Genomic DNA, 23,682 nt, shown 5'->3' with positions numbered 1-23,682 from the left:
ATATGCTTACAGTAGGGTAAAAGTAGCGTTTTCCCCATAGAAGATCAGCAGCCTACGGTGGCAGATTGGAGTAAGTCAAATTCACGTGTGCACAAAAGAGCACAGATTTATTTCTGGTCACTGTAGTAGCAACCATTGATGCTTAAAGTCCCTATTTACTGGTATCTGAACATCTAATGAACATTCGTTAAACATTGAAGGGTGAAGATTGCAATGGCTTGCAGAACTCTGACCATTCAATTCCTTGCATTTTTGTGACTTGAATAGATGTTGCCTCACATGGCATTACTGAATGAATTTTTAAAAAAATGGTTGCATTTGCAACACATTCAAAACACGTACTGCAAAACCTCCAACGTAAGTCCTTAGCATTGACAATCAGTGTGTCTGACATTTCTCAGACAAATCTACCTTAAGTAGAAGCAGAGACTGCTGTCTCTTTGTGTGTTTTACACTTAAATTAATATTATGTTGCTCCCTGGATCAGCAAGGCTGGTAATAGTTTTACACACGAGAGGTTGCATTCAGAGACAGAGTCACACTAGAGACTGGAGGGCTGGATTGCTTTCTGCAGTTCATGTCTAGTCTTTTTTAATTAGTCCAATTATTTACACAATCTGACATTTTCGCTTAAATCCTCAAAATGCTCTTAAGACCCAACAATTAATTTTGTCCCCCGAAGGGGACAAGCGTCTCTTAATCTCAAGAACACTTCATGTTCTGCTATGCTGGAACATACTCTGCAAGGGACATTCAGGAAAAATAAGTCATATTTAAAAAAAAAAACATTTTCACTGGAACATGTTTTTGTCATCCAAGACATTGCATTATGTCAAAAATAATATCTGAAAACTACCCCCGAATATATTACATATATTAAATATATTGAACATTTTGCTGTGGTTTTATCTACGATTGGGTGTTCACGGCTATCTGGGGTAACTTCAGGGTAATTCGGAGTAACTAATGTAAAAAAAAAAAAAAGAACTTGCATACGCATCAGCCCTCCAGGAATAGAATTTCACACCGGATCACAGGGTTCACAGAGATGAAATGCAACTCTGCTTCTTTCCACCTCAACCTCGGAGCGTTACACTCTGCACGCTCACGGTTTAACCCACGGCTAATTACGTTCCAACCAGCCGTGCCTTTGGGCACCCCAGTCACAACCCCACCGCCGCTTATCCAACACTGATGTCAAAAACAAAAAGACAGCTTAACTGCTTAAAGTGGACGTGTCGTTATCCATGAGTTACAGGGGCGTGACGTTGTGCTGTCTGATGGAGTTACGCGGAAACTGAACGTGGCTTTTTAAAACAGATATTAAAAATACAGCGCCGTTTCACGGTAACAGTAAGTTAACAAATGAATAATAGATGCTGGGTGAAGATAAGGCCTGCATTTTCACAGAAAGCGAGTAAATGGAGTGAGATGGAGGTTAAGTTGGGTTGAGGAGGATATGTACGATATTTTTAAAGGCATAATCAGCGTACATCACCTTAAAGATGGCAATAAAGATATTGAATGTCTATTTTGAAAAACAGGGGCAAGTGGTCGAAATAATGGATGGAATCCTGACGTGAGAACCAATTTAAACTCAGGCTTTATGGGGAGTGAAAGATTATTTCAAAAGAAACTGCTGCTATCTCTACTGTCTGTATCTTTATTATCAGTTTGTTACTCTCACTGTAGACGGGTACCTTTATTCTCTGGCAGTCTTCTTTCAGAAAGGGGCAGGTGAACGACTCATTCTCTCTCCCTTCCTCTTTCTGTATATATATTTCTTTTTCCCTCCTTCTGTCCCTTCCCCTTTCTCTCCCTTTTCCCCTGTCTATTTCTCACTCTCTCCTACTCTCCCCCCCCCCCTCTCTCTCTCTCTCCTTCTATGCCAGAATTGCAGGCCTGCAAATGAACCTGTCACTTCATCATGTGAGGAGATCTTCATTTTTATTCATTAGGGTCTGGGTCTGGGCCCGAATGCCGTCTGTGGTTTGAGTATGTTTTTGCTCCCGCTCCAGGCCCCCCCCCCCCCCGACTCTGTCTCTTTTACACAGCCATTCCTCGGGAAAGGCAGGCTTTTCTAAACGTTGATCCATTATCCCTCAGTTACCAGAGCGCACAATGCCGACGCCTGTCTTCAGGGACGAGCGGAGAGAGGGGAGACAGTAAAGACCACACAAAAGGGGTAAACTAATGCATACATAATGTGTGCGCTCTGCTCTGTTTGTGGAGATCAAGGGCAGATCTTTCAGGTTCATACAGAGAGAGAGCGAGAGGGAGAGAGAAAGAGAGAGATAGCAAGAAAGAGAGTGAGTGAGAGATGGAGAGAGAGCAAGAAAGAGAGTGAGTGAGAGAGAGAGAGTGAGAGAGAGAGATAATATCAGAGAGGCACTGACACCCTGTAGAAATACATGCCTGATCAATGTTTTATCTGACAATGTCCTGCGGTTGTAACTCATTCCTCTCTTTACACCCCCTCTCCCTCCCTCCCTCCCTCCCTCCCTCCCTCCCTCTTTCCCTCTGCTCGTCTGCCATAATACAATTAAAAAGAAATGCTAAGTACTCATTTTGAGAGAAATCAAAAGGAGGGCTGGGGTGCAGATGTTTGCTGTGTCAAATATTTGCATTAACAAAATTAAACAGTCCTGAATGGAGAGAGAGAGAGAGAAAAAAATGGCCCTAATTAAGACGGCAATTAGCGCGATACGTCACTGAGCTCCGGCGGCTGCCGGGCGTGCTAATTGATCCTCAAACGTGACGCTGTGAGGCCGAGATTACAGGAGGAGCGGTCCTACAAGCAGGACCGTTTAATGTGCAAATCTCCGCTTTACAGAACGCGCTCCGGCCTGTGCATCATGACCATTGGGCGGTCGAGGAAAACAAGATCGTATTAATGAGCTGTGGATAGGATCATTTAAATGCGCTGCCTTTTCCAATATTGCATTACGAAACAGCAGGAGATGCTGGGGAAATGAACGATCAGGTAAATACATTTAACATAAAAACATGTCCACTATACATAAGTATGTATGCTTCTCTTTGCCTTCTTTATATTTCAACACAGCAGTAGTTTCCCCCCTGAGTAATGTATATAACGAAATAGTGCATATAGAAAAGAGTCTGGAAGAGTGGAAGGGCAGTGTACTCATTAGAGGTCCATATTTTGGGCTGGTGGAAGGACAAACCCATTGTTTCTGAATGCAATATAGATTCCTGTTCGCTTATTTTCCGTCAGAGAACTTTTAAGACATTGGCGTGGCGCATAAAAATGCTGAGGATGGTTTTGATCTCAGTGGCGAAGGGTATCCGCTGTATCTTACCCAATCATATTTCCTCTCTAGCCCATCCGGGGCGGGTCTCACTCAGAGATGTCACGCAATCTTTGGAAATCCACTGTAAAGAGACCCACACGTGGCAGGTGCCAGTGGGCCCACACAGAAACAGAATCTGAAACGTCCCCAGCCCTCTCTGACACTGTGGATCCCACCGGGATAAGATCCACACCGGATCTGTGCGACAGGAAGCTTGTGTACGGCACCTTTAAACTGCTGCATGATACACAAAAACGAAGCTTATGCTCACTCGTCTCTAACTAATATTGTTTACGGATTGTATAGTTTAATATTGCCTGGGATTTCACATGAAAATGCTAATGATTGGTGCATGGGAGGGAGGGAGTGTGAATGAGAGAGTGCAGCAAGCTGTGAAATTATCACCATTCATTTCTCTGACCTGCAGAAAAAAAAACTATCCAAAAAATGCAGTTGTTCAGTTGAAAAATCCCCATAATAAATCATGGGCATTATGGGATGTCCTGCATGATGGCATGGATGCCCCGCTTCAAAATTTGGGAGGGGGTTGTCATCTTTCTGAGAGTAGTGCTTTGACCACGCATCGTGGTAACTCTATCCATCCAAATGTGAGTGGCTGTGTGTTGACGGGGGGGGGGGGTGGTAGGGGGGAGGCGGTTGGACGGGGCGGGGGTGGCAGTAGATGGGGGGTCTTGCTCATTGTGCTTTCTGTGATAAAGAAATGAGTCTTCCTTCACTGGCTCACGTGCCAGTATAGCATAATAAGATGTGCTCCAAAGTGTCTTTGCTACAGTGCAAATGACTTTGCGAAGACTTTTCCTCTACGAGGGGAGTAAATTAAAGGAACGCATAGACTGAGTGTAATCCTGACCCCGCATGCTCTGCATGTGAATTAGTGTTATTTTCAGAGTCATTAGTCAGCAAAGCAGCGCCATTGAAGTGCAGAACAGAGCCGTTCACGGTCAGATCGCACGTGTTTCCAACGCATCCATCGCAGATCTGTGATCTTCAGTCCTGGTCCTGGAGAGCTGCAGGGTCTGCTAGTTTTCGCCCTTGATATCAGAAAACAATCCAGACCCAAGAAACAAGGTGAGGCGAGTTAACTGTGCAATCGACTGCTTTAATTGATCAGTTAAGCGCCAAGTAGCAACAGAAACCAGCAGACCCTGCGGCTGTCCAGGACCAGGAATGAAGATCACAGATCTGTACTATAATGTCAGGTGCTCCTCGCTGCGCGCACACACACACACACACACACACAGTGCAATCGAACCGTCATTCACCTGTATGGTGTGTGTTTATACTTTCACGCGCATGCAGGTGTCTGTGTACATGTTAAAGTGTGTGTGTTTGTGTGCGCGCGAGTATGCCTGCGCATGCGTGCGTGTGTGTGTGTGTGTGTGTGCATGTGTTCTGTCCAATGTATGCTGTCCAGTGCATGTCTGCTTGCAGGTGCATCAGTGTGTGTGCCTCTGCATATGGATATATACACGGACCTATAGAACGAATTGGGATTTACAGCCCCTGATAATGGCCTCCTCTGAGTCCTCATCAGTAAGCAGTGTGTGTGTGCGTGTGTGTGTGTGTGTGGGGGGGGGGGGGAGGGGTTGTTCCTTGTGGATAATTGCACTCCGAGTCTTTTGCCTCTCTCCTTTTTTTGCCTGAAAACCAAGCTGATTGCGGCTGAGAGAAGCTGGCTCGGGCCCTGCCGGGCGCTGGGGCGCACAAAAGCGGGGCCGGCTCTCCGACACCTTTTCAGATTAATATTTGCGACGGGTCCTTTCTGCGGGCCGCGGAGTCTCTGTTCCCCGCGCTCTGTGGCGCCGTTTGATGTGACGGCGGCGGGGACAAAGCGAGGGAGCGGGGAGAGGGTGTGAAAACGGCGGCTAAGTGGGCTTAAGGGGCGCTCCGGGAGCCCCCCCAATGGATCGGAGGCTGAATGGAGCCTTGGAGAGCCTCGCTGGAGGGTGGTAAACAGACAGGTCCGGCACAAAGGTGGGCCCCAAATGAGCACTTGTGCATCAGCCCCCTACGCGACATCTGGCCGGCCCCCAAAGAAACACATTTTTGCTTCTCTTCCATTTAGCCCCAGCTGATCGTCCAATATCACACCCCCCCCTCCCCTCTCCAGGGCTGACATGGTTACTTCCTTTTGTGTGGTTAATTGCATTGAGGACAGAATGCGTGTATCTTGAAGGCAAGTGAAAGATGAAAGAAGTCACATGCATCATACACTATGCATCTGATACTATACTGTACACATATCTTAATGTCCAGACAGTAATGGTGTGTCAATCTTTCTGTTTATAGTCTCTATATGAATCTGTTTGTCTCTCTGTCTATATGTTGGCTTCCCCGTAGTGCTTTCTTCACTGCTATGATCTTTTTTTCTTTTCTTTTTGTGATAGCGAATGGGTTTCAGTGCAAGACAGCATAATCAATCTCTGTACTTTTTTAAAAATGAAAATAAATGCTAACTACTTCAGTATTTTCCCCAACACTATGCCAAGAGTGCTATTTGCAAATGTCCTAATGATTTCTCTCGCGGTCTGCCGCTCAGAGTTTCCTCTTCGCTTGTAGTTTTAACTGTCCGAGCAGCCGCGTTTAAACTGCGTTCCAGGCTGCCGCAGGTTATCTGACCGAGCCGGCTCCGGGGAAGCTGGGTGCAGAGTGGCGGTTATCAGGGCCGGATCGCGAGTCGTGCGTTTCAGTTCCGTCACCGCAGCGCACCGGGGAAGGGCCTCAGGGTTTAGAAAGAGCCACCGTGTCTCCGATGTGCTGAAAGATGTTTTCTGCTAGTCTTTTTTTTTTTTTTTTTTCTTTCTGGCTTTTAAAAAAAGAGGTCTATTAAAAAGCTATTCATTGTGGTCGGGTTATTAACGTTAATTAATAACCCCAATTCATGTAGTCAAGTGATTTTAATTTAGGAACTGAAATCTACATTTTGTGTGAAGAGTGACAGACAGAGAGGGGTCCCCCGCCCCTCGCTAATTGCACTGTTAGAACAAAAGGCTGTCTGTGTGTGTGTGTGTGTGTGTGTGACTGCATCAGTGGAATAGAAAAGAGTGAGGGGAGGACAGGCCTAACTGGAGCTCCAGGCAGATTTGGGATGATTAATCCCCATTCGAGTGCTGTCAGGTCGACACGTACGCAAATGGAGGACTCTCATTAGCCGTGGGAGTGTACAGCAGGTAGGGACCCTAATGAACGCTTTCCAGAGTCCCTTTTCCTCTCCAATAATGGAAGGAATAAGCACTCTGCTGTAGACACTGCTTCTTTCTCACAAGCTTTCTATTTGTTCTGCTGGGTATTTTCTGGAGCAAGTCTGTTTACCCCAGGCTAATTGGCGTCATAATTTCCTCCCACTGTACCTCAGCTGATGTATGGAGAGCATTCTGGAACAACAAAATGGCCGCCATGCATCACCCAGGTGGATGCTACACATTACCGGAGGCTGAAGTGGGCCCCCCCACCCCCTTCACTGTAAAGTTATTTGAAGGTACAAAAGACTGTGCATAAATGTAATGTGTTATCCAGTATCCTGTGTGTGTGCGTGTGTGTGTGTGTGTGTGCGTAACTAATAATGAGTTAGTCCTTGCTGAGTAGAAATATTAGTCCTTGCAGAGGGTTCCATGAGTGCTTGGACAGATTCCCTGGAATAAATGTCTGATTTCAACTGGCCTGCAAGGTCTATTATAGTTCCTAATATTGTGCTTCATTTATACATTTCATGAATGTGTTTTTAATGATGAAAGCAGCAAACGAAAAACGAAAGAATTTGGATGAAAATGTTTCAGCAAATGTAACGTAAAAATCTGCATACACACAACATATCATCACACAGTTTATAGTGCCGTTCTTAATATATATATATATGTATATGTACCCGCTTCCTGATTTCCTCTATTACTGCACATTTGTCACACTGAATAGATTCAGATCTTTAGGCAAAATTTAATATTAGACAAAGGGAAACTGAGTAAACACAAAACACATTTTTTTTAAATTATGATTATTTTATTTAATGAAAAAAGTTATCAAACACCTATATAACCCATGTGAAAAAGTAATTCCCCCCGTAGTTACTCAATCAACCAGTTAACAAAATTTAATTGATAATTAGATTCAGCTGATTGAGTACAGCCAGACTTGATTGCAGCCAGCTCTACTAAATAGAAATCTTAGCATCACTCATATTGAACCTTACCATCACAAAGTTTCTACAAGAACACTATACCACTATCAAAGGAAAGTTCAGAAGAGATGAGAAAATACGTTTTTGGAATATATCAGTCTGGAAAGGGTTCCAAAGCCATTTTAGAGCATTCTCTCCAAATGGAGAACACTTGGAACAGAGTGGAACCAAAATGCTTCTATGGGTGCAGCGACGACTCATCCAGAAAGTCACGAAAGATCCCTGAAGAACATCCAAAGAACCGCAGCCTCTCTAGCCTCAGCTAAGGTCAATGTTCATGACTCCACAACAAAAACAATTTCGGGGAAAAAATGGGATGATTCACGAGCGAGCAGCAAGGCAGAATCCACCGCTAACCAAGAGAAACATAAATGCTCGTCTCACATTTGAAGGTGAAAACACCTCTACGAACAGCAGAATAGTGAGGATAAATAATTAAAACATTTTAATAATCCTCACGAGTAGGCACCGACGGATGCAGGAGATATAAGTATATTACCTCATTCAGTGATCAAATGGTGCAAAAGTATAATCAGTCTAATGAAATTAATCATTAAATCATGAATATGAATATATCAATACTAAATATTAAAATAATAACCAATGATGTAGCACCGTGTTGAATAATGCATATCTTCCAGCCAATCAGGATTGAGTATTAAGCAAAGCCGTTGTATGTATATGTACGATAACTTATATATATAAAATAGTATAAGCTGATTCCCACATAATCTAATTGAAAGTTATATACAAATGGTTCATGTTCATCTTTTGCAGGTTGCGGCTCCAGGAGTACTGCTTAAAATAAAGAGAACATCTTTTAATTTATTTAGCATTTGAAAAGCAGTCAAACCTCTGTCATGTTCAAGGCACGAGCGCGTGCAGTGCAGGCCCTTGTTAAAAAGACATTGCTCTCCTGACCCGACGTGCCACGGCTGCAGACGGATCCGCCCCTCTGTCCTCGCACCCCGGGTGTTTTACAGTAGCCCTGAGCAGCCCTGTCACATTTTCCCTGCCCAAACATTTTAATTACATCTCCTCCCCGGGAGTCGATCGGCTCGGCGGCCGTGGAGCTGACGTTGACGCATGTGTTGATTAATGTGCAAACGCTGGAAATGAGATTAACAACGATTCTGAGGGAAGGGTGACAGCTAATTTTGCCGTCTGATCCCGGAGCGACGCTTCGATGGAACACACACTCCTCGGTGCAGGTGCCTGCTGCAACACACTCTCAGTCTTTAAAAAAAAAAAAAATTTAATAACATTTCATGTCTACAAGCATTCTTCCTTACACAGCACAGCCCCCCCCCCCCCCTTTTTTTTATTAATTTTTGAGTCTTGTGTACTGAAAATTCAAGGTTGTTTACTGGAGTCTTCACCGTGGACTTGAATTCTCTCCTCGTGTGATTTCTCATTCCGGTCTCATGCAACGTCTGCCTAACAGCAGAATGTAAATGGAGAGCAGTCTCAGTCATTAACTGTTCAAACTTCCTGTGGGTGTGCCTGATCCCTGCATCCACTCGCACAGGCCCTTTCTCATAAAGGACTTAATGTGACGTGACGCCTAGAGAAAGACCATTGTGTTACATTAAAAGGGCACTGCTCTGGCGTGAGGGAAGCCAGTGTGGGTCGTGAACCGTGGCAGGGGAGTGCATTCTGATTTACTTTCATCATACATCTACTGGGAGGCTCATCTCTCGTGAGACCAGAGCAGGGTTATTTTTTGAACTGCTCTGTGTATTTATGGTGCCATCTATCTATGCAGTTTCCTAAAATGTCTGTCAGTGAATTCTCCGCGCATCTATTCTGCCTTGTTTCGGGGCACTTGTACAGTTTTTCCGGGCTTTACCCATCTGTTCCTTTGTGATTGGAGAGGTGATACAGGGCTGGCAGAGAGCCATCATTTAGTGCTATTATTTCCGCCTGAATCAAGACACCCTGATAGCAATCCAGGTGCCAGCCCTGATTCAGAGTTTTATTTTTCTGTGTGGGTGTGTGTGTGTTTGTGGTTGTGTGTGTGTGTGTGTGTGTGTGTGTGTGTGCTTGTGTGTCTCAGGTTATATGTGTGTGGCTGTGTGTCATGCTATGTGTCTGGCTGCTTGCATGCATACAGTACATATAGTGTATTTGTGCAGACTAGGGTTGGGCCGATGGACGATATCATCAAGTGCTACACCTGTCTTAAACAAATAATTCCTAATCGTTATATTTGTCATTAACCCTTTTCTCACCATGTCTCGCCCTGCATATGTAACTGAGAATATTTCATGTTTAGGAAAAACATAATCAATAAATTATTAATATTGTAATGATTAGAGGAAACACTTGCCGGTTTATTGTCACATCCTGGCTGTCGAAAACCCAATTTTTCCGCATTGCATTTGAAGCGGCCCTAGCTTAGGCTAATTACCTGGTCGGACTTAAGCGACTTCAAATAATTAATTACTTTTTTTCTGATTAGGTAACAATAGCCATGAAAGACAAATAAAATGTTGCTATAAATTGAAATAATAGAATGAAGTTGTTCCCGATCATGACTTTATGTAGAAAAAACAGAACAAGAGCACACTTTATAGGCTAAAACTCCATTTTACATTCAAAGAGTTTGATTAACACAATTTAACAGTCAAGATTTTGCTGTGCAAAAAAATGCAAATATATTGGCATATATACATATGCCAATTCGGTAGACATCGCCCAACCCTAGTGCAGACATGATCAGGCATATGCACAAGTCCTGTAGTTCTTTTACAGTATAAGCCATATTTTCTGTAAATTGTTTTTTTTTTTAACACTGATTTTGACACAGAGCTTATTTTTCTGGTTGTCAATTAAATTTCCTTTATTTTTAATCTATTTACATCTTATTCTTCTCTTGTCTTCATCTGAAAGTAGCTGACAGCTTCTTTCATTTCTTTTTTTTCTCTCTCTTTCTCATTTTAATCCATCTAGCCCATCTGTTTTCACTTTTGTTTGCTCGGGCCTTCGGTGATGAGGAATTTGGTGCGACCCTGACCTTTGTCAGCCCGGCCGTGACCTTTGACTCCACCATGTGACCTTCAGGCCCCACTTTGACAGCTTGATTAATTATCCAGTGTTATGATTTATGAGTGAGCAGTATGTAAAAAAGTAGGAATAATGGACAACAGGTGGTCTTCAAAAGCTTTTCTCTTTTGTTTAGGGGGATGCTGGGCATAAAATTGAATGGGGGTGATTGTGGAGGAATGGAAGATATTTTGAGAGTGATTGTGGGAATATTTTTGGCTTTTTTCCAGGCTTTGCTGTTTTCTAATTAATAATGAATTTGTTTAAAGCATCAGCCTTATGAAATAACATTTCACTGCAATTATCTACATTTAACTATGAGTGAAGAGGCCGTGGGTAGGCCTTTTTACTTTTTTGGAGTGGTGACCACCTTTTCTCTCACTGTTTTGCAGATAAACATTGTCTCTCTCTCGCTCTCTCTCTCTCTCTCTCTCTCTCTCACACACACACACAGGTACACACATATGCACACATTTGTCTGCTGTGGCCTCACACATTCTCAAGAATGTCCTACTCTTGCAAAGCAGATCCAGTGTTTAATTGGCAGACGATGCATGTGGATTAGGTAAGATAAAATAAACAAGCGCATGTTCGAGACCCAGTAATGAAAAAAAAAAATCATTCTGATCCACCGAGGGACAGCTGACTTTTTCCACACCTCCAACTGAGGTCAAAACCACGGGCCAAAGGTCAAGGGATTCCACTTTAACTTCTGACCCCAAAGGTCATCGAATGTCATGGTCTGAATGCAAAATTAACAGCCAAGCTTGTGTTGGGGTATCAGTCATTTTAATATGAAATAACTTTATTTTTTTTCTTCTTCTTCTTTTTATAATAATAATAATAATAATAGGGTTTTTATTTTCAAATGTAGACTGTTATGTTATGTTGATTACAGTTACACTGGCCAAAACAAATATTAACGTTGTCATGATTGTCATTCATTGACATGGTGGATGTGCTAGTACTGTCAGGACAGGGTCTGTCATGGGCTGTAATGCTAGAAATATGCATGGGCTACAATGGTGGCTGTGTGCCAGTGCGGTTTGTCTTTACATCTGCACACACTGCACAGCTTTCCACCAATATTTCAGATTTGTCACAATCCATGTTTCACATATGAATCCTGGCTTCATTCACAACGCAGGATTCCACACGTGAAGCCTTTTGTTTAATCAAGATGACGGATGGGATTCGCCTGCCAAGTGGATGCAAGTGAGGCACCATGGACAAAATTGTGCTTGTCTGTGTGTGTGTGTGTGTGTCTGTCTTTGTATGCGTGTGCTGTGTGTGTGTGTGTGTGTGTGAGAAAGTATGTGCAGGGTCTGTCTGTTTCTGTATATGTATGTGGTTCTCTTTATATGTAATTCTATAAGCATTCACGCTATAAGCTGAGGGAAGGACTTCAGGTGTTCTGTGGGAATGTGGACTCCTGGGCAGAGAGCACTCCTCTGGTAAGCAGAAGTCTGCCCTGTCTGCTTCAGTCCCTGTAAATGTCTTGTTTTATTGCCCGTCTGCATGCATTGAGAACCACCAGCATTCTGTTCTTCCACACCCCCCAACCCCCACCCCCCGAATTGAGTTTCACTGAACCCTGCTCTGGTTTTCAAAAGGACCAATTAGCATACGGTTGACTGCTAGCCCCTCCCAGCTGTCGGTTTGATTGATGTATTGAATAGTTGGTCAAGAGTATCACACTTACCTAGCATCTCATGATCTATATCTCTCCACTACATCATTAAAACGATATGTGCGCTGGGGGTGATCTGTGGAAATATTAATCAAACCATGCTAAAGTCTGAAGTATTTTTGGTACCATTTCATCTGCTGTATTTTCCAACTGGCTGTGATCTCATCTTGTCTCAGCTTGTATTTTATATTCTACAACATCAGATTTTGTTTATCTGACATTAGTTTAGATGTCTTTATATACACCGTGTCTGTGACCACTAATAACTGACTATTGATTTCTATCATTTTTACCAGCAAAATGAGTAAATCTGTCAATTTTCCCTTGGCTGGTGTTTAGTGTGACCTGGACTTGTATTTGCTGCAGACAGGGAATGTTAAAGTAAAATATTTCTGTGACACTTGTGAAGACATAACAAAGTTTAGTTTAGCTAATTATTTTCAGTGATCATTGAACGTGTCTATCTGAATTTGTGAATAAAAATAAATAATTCTTGTTTTTAATTGTTAGTGAAAGTTGAGGAAAAGCGATGATCATATCCCACCCTCTGATTGGCCCAGAACTGAGCTTGTGTGCTGGAACTCCTGAGCAGTACACTTGGCTGGGCACTGGAGTGCATGCAGCATTGTGACCAATGATCTAAAAGTTCTGCGAGGCGATTGGTAATTGCCAATAGCATTGCCCAGAGAGAGGGGAATAACCCCCTGCTGACTACTGGTTTCACTGGTCAGATGTGCAGGACTGCATCGGGCACTGCACCTGCGTTAGCTCAGCCTGAGTTCCAGTTGCAGCTGCTGGGCTGACTGCAGCGTGGACATATCATTTGGCTGCATGGAGTTCATTCAGTCCACTGCAGTGCCATTGCTCTGACTCAGCAAAAGGCCCTTACTCAGTCTGAGCATGTCTGCCAGTCATTCATCAATGCTGCCACCAGCGGGTGGTGACAAAATAAAGTTGCTGTGGCTCAAATTCCAAAGAACTTCCCTTCTTCTCATTTAACAACTGAGGAGTCACTGGCTAATCACTGGGATGAATATGTGACTCAAACAAAATGTACTGAAACGTGCTTGCTCTCTCTCCCTGCTGTAGGGGAGATTCACCATTAATGTAACAGTTTTTGTATTTTGGTAATTTACTTACAAAATATTTCAGCCTAGCACTGTGAAATTTTACTTCTTAAAGCTTTGACGTGTCAGAGGTCATTAGCTGTTTCAATTACAGTACATTCATAACTTAATGGAGTCAGATACAGTCAAAACCAAGATATACACAGTCCGATGTTAAATTCATAACACCTGGTTGGCATGATTGTAACAGAGCTGCTATATGTGTGTACATAGGTTTTTCTTTTCTGTACATAGTAATTTACTGCTAGAAAACACTCCAAATCAATTGTAACTTTATTAAGGACCGATTACTTTTTAAAATGACGAACGATTTGACTTAGTATAAATAAAAATAAAGCTTTATACCCAAACATGACTTCCAGAATAGATTTTTACTTAGCTCTCTCATAAAGAGTTTTTTGGAAATATTTCCCACAAAGGTTACCATGTTGCTCTGTTCCTTTGGGGGGTGGTAGAGGATTGAACTGCACACGTACAAACCTGAAATGGCTACAGTAGCAGCATTGTACATTCAGTTTTTGACCCTGGTACATTTATCAAGCATTTGGCGAACCTCCCCTACTCTGGATTTGGGCTGGGGGGCCTGGTGGGTATTGGAAGAATAGACATTTCAATATCTGTGCTTTGCATGTACTTCATCAATGGGTTCACAATACAGTTGTTGTGTTTTGGAAAAATGTGTGAAATATACACAATCGTGAAATCATGCACTTTGCAGTTCAGGTCATCTTAATTTGCTTATTCATGTTAATATTCAGATACATTCTGTAGATTTCTGCTTCATGCTTGCACTTGATAATTGATTGTTTGTATATATATATATATATATATATATCAGCATATCAGTGAAGCATGTTAATTGCAATGGCTTAGTTAATTAAAGAGAACAAAACAAACATTTGTTTTGCATTCATGGAGAAGACAGAGGATGAAGTTCATCTTCTGTGTTTTATTTTTTTATTATTTCTGTAACGTTCAATCTAATTAATATGAATGGAAAATAACATTCATTATCCAAGGTATGTCAGTTTTGTTACCAGATAATGTCGAAAGAATTTTTCGGAAATGAAATAATTTTGTTAGCTTTAAAGAGTTTTAATATTTTAATTAAAAAGCTATTACAAATTAATTTTAAAACGTACTGCACACTACAGGTTACAAAAAAACTTTTTTTTTTTTTTTTTAAATATCCAGTTGCTTTATTATTTTAATACCTTTGGCATTTGTTTGAATTAATTGCAGAGAGGTATGGTGATAAAATTGCATACATTACACAATATATTACATTGTATATGATATTCTTCTGTTGTCTGTACAAACATTCCTGTTAAATTAGTCTCAATAGCATACAATTCCATCCTGTGACATCCTGGGTTTGAGGATGGAAGATGCTTGAGAACCCTCTATTCATACATAAATCAGTGACTGATTTCTTTGGTTTCCATTGTAACATTCCACAAAAAAAGTCCTGTTCAGCATGTAAGATTAAAAAAAAGACCTAGAATATGACATGAATCAGGTCAGAATCATACGGTTAATCATACATTCATAGCATGCGGTGTAAAACCTGTGTGTGTGCGTGCGTGCGTGTGTGTGATCATGCCAATTTGTTTAAAACACTTTACTGGGTGCAAAGAGTTGTACTGAATTGCTATGACTACCACAGGGCAGAGGAAGAGGCAACTGTCATTTTCAAGGACATGATTTTTACATTTGGCATGGGCTTACTAGCCTTGCCTATGCTGAATCTTAAACTACATCCCTAAACCCATTTGCTTACTAATAGTATTACATACTCTAATTGCCTCTAGCACCTATTTGTGTTGTATTGATTACATCTACTGTCTGTGACCCTGATAACCGATCAGCTCTGCTTGTTGCCTAAACCTGTATTCATGCACTTCTGGAAGCTCTGGTATGTATGCAGAACAGCACATCAGGGATGCATTGGTGTCCTTGACCATGTGCCGCTGTTTGCAGTGCTAGTTGCTGAATGGAATATGATTTCCAGACACAAATGCGCTTATTCTGTTGATGTCATGTCTGAACATGGTGTTGCTATCAGCAAAAGGATGTTCTCTAGCACATATATACAGCATGCACTGTACATATGTGCTGGAGAACATGCAAGTAGCTACCTCAGCTTGGTCTTCAGCATGGTGAATCAATCATATTCATGATTTTGTGTTGCAGATGGCAAAGGCTGTAATGGACAGCAGTTCAATATGCTATCCATTCAAAATGCTACCATTTTCGACAGAGAAGTTAACATGTACGTACTGTATGTGCAGGTAGATGTAAAGAAGCACAGTTCTTGTGTCCTTTCAGGTCCTGTTAGTTAGCATGACATGAGACAAACCCGGCTGGGCTGAGCTCTCTGGTATGATAGGCAAGGTAGAATTAGATGGCTGGACAGCATTTGTTGAGCTGAATCTTAAAAAGGATGCAGCCAATGTCGATAGATTAGTAATATATCTGCAGATATAAGTCTTGTCTCTGGCAAGCTGAGTGAAGGGAACTGTGAGGAACAAGACGCCGAAGGTGGGCGGGGCCTGTTATACGTACTGCCTAGGAGAAACCTTTGCGATTTGGCGCCCTTTGACCTTAAATCTCCTGATCAAACTCCGCCCACGTTGCCTCCCCCCGCTGACGGGGCCGTGCTAACGGTCACCGCCGCGGCCGCTGCCTCCTCGCGCTGACGCTTCAAGGTGATCTTTGATTTTCCCCTCCTCGAGAGAGTGAATGGAAGAAACAGAGAAAGAATGGAATAAAGGAAAGGAGAGAAAGAGACGGTTAATCCCCAGTGAGCCGCGCAGAGCTAAGCCTCTTGTGGGAGCTGGACAAGCGGCTCTCTGTTGCCCGCCGATGGGGAGAGGAGAGGAGAGGAGAGGAGAGGAGAGAGGAGGAGAGCACTCCAGCGAGTCATGACAAAGCAAATGTTTAGCCCTTTAATTCATTCCCTTATGCTAGAACGCAGGATAACAGAGCCCAAAATGTGTCCGGGTCCTCATTAGCCTGTCCCCTGAGGCAGCAGTTCGTTTGGACCTGCAGAGCGGGGAGGGAAGGGAGGGGGGGTGCCACGGAGAGAGGTGATCTATCTTTTTCTTTTTCACACTTTGTCTGAGGAAGAACAAATCACGTCTCCTTGCTCTGAGATTTTCATTTATTAAAGTGCAGCTTTTTTTTGCCCCCATATGCAAACTCGCATCTCTTTTATCTCAATAAGACAAACCTGTTTCTCCAAAGAAAACACATTTAGTGATAAACCGACTACTTTAAATCCATTATATAAAGTTGCTTAAACAGTATTCATGCCAAAAGTAAAAAAAAAAACACAATAAAGAATAAAGCCCAAATATCGGTTTTACCATCTACTCTCCTATAATTCACCCATCAATATGAAATGCACAATTACCTGTTCGAGGTTTTTGCATTTTAATTATGGAACGGAGATGAAATAATGACATGTCCTGCTGCATGGGATGCATTAAATATTTAAATGAGATTTCAGGCCGCAGATTTATTGGCCCAGTATGTGGCCCAGGATGTCTAATTTGGGCTGTGCGCCGAGGGGCCAGCCTCACGCGTGCACAAACCTGTTTTCCTGCGTCTGCCGTTAATGACTTCCTTTTGTCACGTCGGAAGGAAGCGCGCTCGGCGAGCGCTTCCATCCCGCCGCCGCCGCCGCCGCCGCGGCGCCTTCGCCGTCTCCGCAGGTGCCCCGTGCGCCGCGCGGTCCGGGGCGTGCCGCTCAAACGCTCGTCTTCACGCTCCTGTTTTTTTCTTTTTTTTTTTGTTTTCTTTTTTTCAGATCTCTGGCGATAAAACAGGCCGAGCGTTTCGCATTAACACCGTTGGGTTGGTGAAAATGAATTGCCGGGGCGCGTGAGGGGGGCGTGCGCGTGCGTCGCTGCGCTCGCGCACGCGGGAGTCTGCGTGTCCGGGCGTGTCCGCGTGCATTTCCTCGCGCGCGTGTCTGCGTGTGAAAGAGTGTGTGTAAATATGTAAATATGTCTGCGTGTTATCAGGGGTGTGTCAGCATATCTGTGCATGTGCGTGGCTGTGTACAGGTAAATGGTGTGTGCTTCCTTTCAAAGAAGATTTTTATTCATCATGACAAATATTCTTCCACGTAAAACAAATTTTGCCTCAAATTGATGTGTCATGATCCTTGACTGAACTAACCATGGTGACAGGAGATGTTGCGTAATGAATTATAATTTGTTTTTTTTTGGTTTTGTTTGGATAGCGAGACAGGAGGTAGCCCTTGATGGAATGACTGTTCCATTCGTTATTCACTCACTGACTAAGCTGGCTTCCCCCCTAACGTGACGGCAGTGTCTCTTATTAGATGGCCCCTCATTCCCTTACAGTTGGGAAGAAGTGGAAACCCCAGGGCGATACCTGTTCTTCTCCATTTCGTTTTCTCCTCGCCGAGTCGGAGGGAAGGGTTAGGACAATGAGAGCAGAGAAGCAGGGGATGAGCGCAACATGAATATTCAGCCGTTTAATTTAACACCCCCCACCCGCGTAACCGCACGTATGTTCCTGGGATTATCGCGGGAGGAGAACCGCTGCCCCCCCCCCCCCACCCCCCTTCCCCAACAGCCCTCTTCAAAAGAAGAAAAGAAATGCGATTTAAATAAAACGGGTTCAAGCAGAGTCCAGCGGTAAAGATTAAAGCCGGATCAGTGGTCCTCTGCTTCGACTGTCACTGAGTCTGCCATACCTAGTGCTGGCAGTTCAGGAGGCGCCTGCTTCTGAGGAGTATGAGGAGAATCACATTAATATACCGCACAGCACACAGGCTTCACCTTGAAAAGACTACAGTGTCACAGAGCATGCGAGGAACTTTCTGGCTGTTTCTAGAGCTGGAAAAGCAGTCCTGTTTTTTCACCCTTGGCCTCTGTTTTTTTTCTTGTTAAAGCATTTTTGTGTTTTCTTTTTATTCTTTTCAGATCTTGAGGAAGCCAGCTCTGCGCCGGGGAAGGATGAACTTGGGCACAGATTAGGCCGATTCTCAATGAAAATAAGCATTCAAAGGAGAATAAGAAGGACCGATGGAGAGGGAGAAGAAGTGATTGCAGAATCTACAGTGTATCTGCTCACACCTTTTGTGAGGTATTTGTCCTTTTATTATTGTCCCAGAATCAGAAATCCCACAGAGAACATACATGTATCCGCTCAGAGGGGAATGGTCAGCGGTCATGTGCCAGTGTATCTCTGGATGCATCTGTGTAATCTTTCTACTGAAAGTAAAAAGACAAACAAGTTTAGAGACAGTTAGCAAGGGCCATTCTAATGTATGCCCACCTAACACAACAACCATTTTGTTATGTTGTTATAGATTGTTACCTCAGTGCCTATGCAAAAATCAATTGCATATCACTGATGTTTGTGATTGTGCTCTAGCAAAACAAAACCGAGCATAGATGTGTGCACAAAGACAAAATGTGTAGTTTATTGTTAGTTTGATGGTTGCTAGTTACAAGCATAACAATAGAGCCTGCCAGCTAACAAACAATCTTTGCTCCAGCTACGTGAGGTTTATGGGTGATCCTATGCGATGAAGCACTCTTGCAGTCCTTCTCTTGAGTTATTTTCTGTGGATGCCAACACAGTGCATGGGTTAGGGGAGACATTCAAAGAGGCTGTAGAGCCAGAAGGTATAAGCACCGATAAAGCCCTCACGCATGACGCAATGCACTGCAATGGCAGCATACCCCAGGAATCGCAGCAGAACATGAGGGGTTGAACATTCAGAGGTTACGTGACACCCAAGCTCTTTGAAGTCTTCATAGGATCGACATGTCAGTCTGTACCTGTGAATTTCATACGCAAGTTCAGGCCTCAGGATCTCCTGCCATCGCTTTCCAATTGCGGGTATATGGCTACCATAGAAGTTAAAATTTAGAATTTCTTGTACAGTCCTTTCTGCAGAATCTTGTCTCTTATCCTTTCCAGCTCGGAAACCAGCTCCGCAGCCACACAGAAGCAGTATGTAAACCATAATGCTCCATTGGTATACACAAAAATAACCTGCTGCCATACCCGGAATCCAGTTGTTATCTTAACCGAATGGACCAAATCACTTCAGATAAAAAGCCTCTGCCAAATCAATGTAATGTAATGTTGAGCAGTTGGTAGTTATGAGCCTAAATCAATGATGCTGTGGAACAAGCGTACACACACACACACACACACACATATACGCATGCATGTCAAAACGGATAAAAAAACCTCACGGAGCTAGCGTATTAGCATTCCTGTCAGTCTCGAGTAGTCTGGTCTGCTGACCCACGGAGCCAGGAGAGAGAGGCGGCGCGTAGCTAGGGGAGCTCCTGCTAGCTGGCTGCAGCGCGGATCTGCTCCCGGCAATCGCCCGCCCACGGCCGACAGCAGCCAGGCGCCGGCCTTTATCGACGCCGCGCAGACCCCGCGACACCTGCGCACCGCTCGCTCCCGCTCATCCCGCCCGCCCGTGATTGACTACCTGAGCTGATAACGGCTGCCATTATCTAAACACGATTTGCATATTGGCGTAATTATTTCTCTGGGTTAATTAGCTCCCGCGATGCAGTCCACCCCTCAGAGACAGGCGTTCCAGTGGCAGGTCGGCGTTTGTTTTATTCCCCACCACCCCCCCCACCACCCCCCCCGACACACACTCACTAGCTTGACAGGCTCCCCACTGTGAACCTGTTGCCAGGCGTCTCAAGACATGGCTGTCAGTCGCGTACCGTGTGCCATGGGTTGTCCTGTTGTTGTATTTTGTTTTTCTCTTCATCTCATACCGCACACCACCACAGCAGACACCGACTCATATGAGAGGCCTTCCCAGGCACTTCAGTCTGCACTTCAGAGCTAATTATTCATACAGCGCATGATGTCAGAACAGCGAAACCCCCAGCTCCCCTGTCCACTCATTTTCTTTTATTTATTATTTATTTTTTTCTCCATGAACTGAGTGCGATTTCAAAATACGTAATTACGAGAACAGGGAGTTCAGTTTGTCTAGCCTGGTAATTTACACACAGACTACAGAGCACCCAACACTGTGATTAAACCTCGATTTAAACCTCACAACATTATGGTTTTTAAGAAGTGCATTGTTCTCAAGTTAGTCAAACAGAAAGATTTTATATCATTCAAATCAATTTCCTTCCTCATTAGGGCAAGAGTAGATATACACTATATGACTAAAAGTATCTAGACACCCCTTGGTCTGGGGCTGTTTTTCATGGTTTGGACTAGGCCCCTTAGTTCCAGTGAAGGAAAATGTTAATGCTACGGAATGTAATTGCATTCTAGCTGATTTTGTGCTTCATCAACAGTTTGGGGAAAGCCCTTTCCTGTTTCAGTATGATAATTCCCTCGGGCACACAGCAAGGCCCATATAGAAATGGTTTTGATAAGAATGGTGTGGAAGAACCTGACTGGCCTGCATAGAGCCCTGACCTCAACCCCATTCAACACTGTTGGGATCAATTGGAAAGCCAACTGTGAGCCAGGCCTAATCACTCAATCAGTGCTCTTCTGGTTGAATGGAAGCAAATCCCTGCAGCAGTGCTTCAACATCTAGTATAAAACCTTCCCAGAAGAGTGGAGGTTGTTATAGCAGCAACGGGTAGGCCAACTCCATATTAATGCCCATAATTTTGGATGAGATGTTGGATGTCAGGAGTCCACATACTTTTGGCCTTGTAGTGTATTTCCTATTCATTCTTGCAGATATGGACAGACACACACGCATCCATATGCACACACAAACCACAATATGCGCTAACAGATGACACATTTATAATCTACGTGTTCAGTGCGAATAAAGGCTTACTCTGCTGTTGTTATGGATTATAGTTTGAGCCAGAAGGGATTATTGTCTTTGTAACACATCAGTGACGTGATTTGGTCTCTATGTGCTGTCTCTCTAAATTGGTCTCTAAGTGGCGATCTGGATGCAGAGAGGTTAAGACCTCTTCCCCCTCTCTCCCAACACACACACATGCACACACGCACACACACACCACTGAAGAAAAAACCTGACTCCTGACCCCCAAGGACTGCAGAGGTCAGCTAGCCTGGGGCCTTGAATCATCTCGCGCCTGGGTGGAGACTCCCTCTGCTACCCTCAGCGACACCCCCCAATTTATTCACTGGCAAGTGAAGAGACAGTGCTGATGAGTGTTGGTAGCGTCAAGGTGGTGAGATGTTAACAGGATGTATATCTGAATTTAACGAATGCTTTATCAACCTTCACGCATGCTTCCCGCCAACAGCCTCCTTAACTCTACCTGGATGATGAATCAGCCAATCAGTGTTGTATTTTAAGCAAAATTCCTCTACGACAAACATGGTGAGACAAGCTACTAGGTTTTATGGTGGGACAAGCTATACTATGCCAAAATGCTAACTTCGACAAAAAAAAAATGCTTTCACTGTGTATAAAGAACACTTTAAATGATTTTAAGGACAAAAAAAGCTAAAGCAACTGCCATGCTCTTGGGAGTTTTATAAATGGAGTTGCTCAGCCATGCCTATTGGATCCAAGCAAATAAAACTGAAAATAATATATGTGAACAAATGAACTTTTCTAGTGTGGAATTTCTTCTCATTGCACAGTGGCCTTTACTATTATTGACCATATGGTTGTGCCGATGTTACAATTTCAATTCTGGATAACTAACGTATAATCTGATGTTTCCAGGGCACCCAAAAATATACCACAGGTAAAGCATCCTCCCCAATATTCATATTCTTCCATTGTTGGGGTCTAATGAGTGAACCATCCTCTTAAGAGGGACGTGTCCATCTTCTTACCTTACCAACTGAACAGAACCAATTTTACCCAGAGGGGTCAAGTGACCAGACTCCCCCTGCGGCTCGGACCAATCAGGCGCCTGAGCTCGACCTGCGCAGATCCATGTGCCAGTGGATCCTCTTTCCCAGTAGCCGCAGCAGCAGCAGCTCGGCTGGTCACCCGCGCGGGATGGTCGGCCAGAGGGAACCGCGCCCAAATCTGGCCCGGGCTGAAGGGCAGCTCTCAGTTAGCCTCCTGAGCAGATATTCCACACCCTGGACTACTTTCAGGACTACTTTGTTTATCAGTCCGATGGCGTGTATCCTCTTAACCTGGGTGATCATTAAGATCCATCCAATTAAGGGAAAACAAAGGGTCTGGGTGGGGGGAGGGCTGTGGGGGGAGGCATGAGCAGAATGAACCGTTTGACACAAAGAAAGCAGGCTGGCTGATGGTTAATTACCAGCCCCCTCCCCTGTTAAACGTGTTCACAATCCATCATATCAACAGCCCATCAGATTCATTTCTCATGCTTCTTTCTTTGTGTTGCTACTGCCATGTACTGTACCTTGCGATCTGGGAGTTTGAAACTGATTCATGGCCAGTTCGTTCTTTTAAAACACCTCACAGGATGGATAGATAGACTGATGGCAGTTGCATCTAAGAGCGGCTAAAGAATGAGAGTACTGCCACTGGGCTGGTGACTTTGGTTTTGAGTGAACGCTGCTCTTCCTCTCTCTCTCTCGCTCTCTCTCTCTCTCTTTCTGAAAACAAAGACGGTCCATTCTAAGAAATTTCTCACATATCCAAGGTATATCATTTGTCATTTTCAAAAGCTGACAAACTGAAAAGCTATGCAAAATACATACAAAATAGTATTGTGCTCATAAGCAAATAACTACAATAGCGAAGAGTCAGCAAAATCGGCTGGAGGTGGAACTTTTGGTCGCTGCTTTACTTCTGAGAAACATTCACCATAAGAACTTCATGCTAAATGCATGCTGGCTGATTTGATGTTCAGAGCAGGGTGGACGGTTGGTTCTGTGCGTCTGTTAGCGCTGGTGGAGGGGTCCTTGCCAGCTTTCTGCTGTCCTCCGGAGCAGAGGGGACAGGGTTAGCCGTGCCACCAGAAGCACGATTGCTAAAAGCAGGAGGTGGGGCGTGAGGGGGGCCAGCCATGATGAATGAGAGACCGCCGCATTGAATGGGGTGCAAAGCGACCCCCTTTTTAACCGAGTGAGACGTGAGGACCACCCGGACAACGTGCCTGCCTGCGAGCTCGTCATGACCCACACATCTAGCTCTGAGCCAACTGTACTTTCTGTGTGTGCTGGTTTGCATCTTTGTGGATTTGCCTGTGCAAGTGCATGTGTGTGGTATTGTACATTATTACTAATGTGTGCAATTAAATTATGTTGGATTACCTAATTAGTTTAGCAGGCATCCTCAGGCAGGGTAACTTCCACAACTCATAAAGTAAATGCTCGTATTTCTTCTGTTTGGTGTTTGTGTTCTCA

The 23,682-nt window shown here is 43.8% G+C and overlaps 1 protein-coding gene across 1 annotated transcript in view; it reads left to right on the top strand.

Moving 5' to 3' along the window:
• acads (acyl-CoA dehydrogenase short chain) overlaps window positions 1-20,484 on the top strand; it is a 276,335-nt gene extending 255,851 nt beyond the window's left edge. The window contains exon 11 of the transcript XR_010325297.1: window positions 20,474-20,484. The gene's annotated coding sequence lies outside the window, so the exon portion shown is untranslated. The remainder of the gene's footprint in view (window positions 1-20,473) is intronic.
• The last annotated feature ends 3,198 nt before the right edge of the window (window positions 20,485-23,682 follow it).

This window comes from Anguilla rostrata, chromosome 14 (genome assembly GCF_018555375.3).
Source record: "Anguilla rostrata isolate EN2019 chromosome 14, ASM1855537v3, whole genome shotgun sequence".
NCBI lineage: Eukaryota > Metazoa > Chordata > Actinopteri > Anguilliformes > Anguillidae > Anguilla > Anguilla rostrata.
This window is presented reverse-complemented; position numbering and strand designations above follow the sequence as displayed.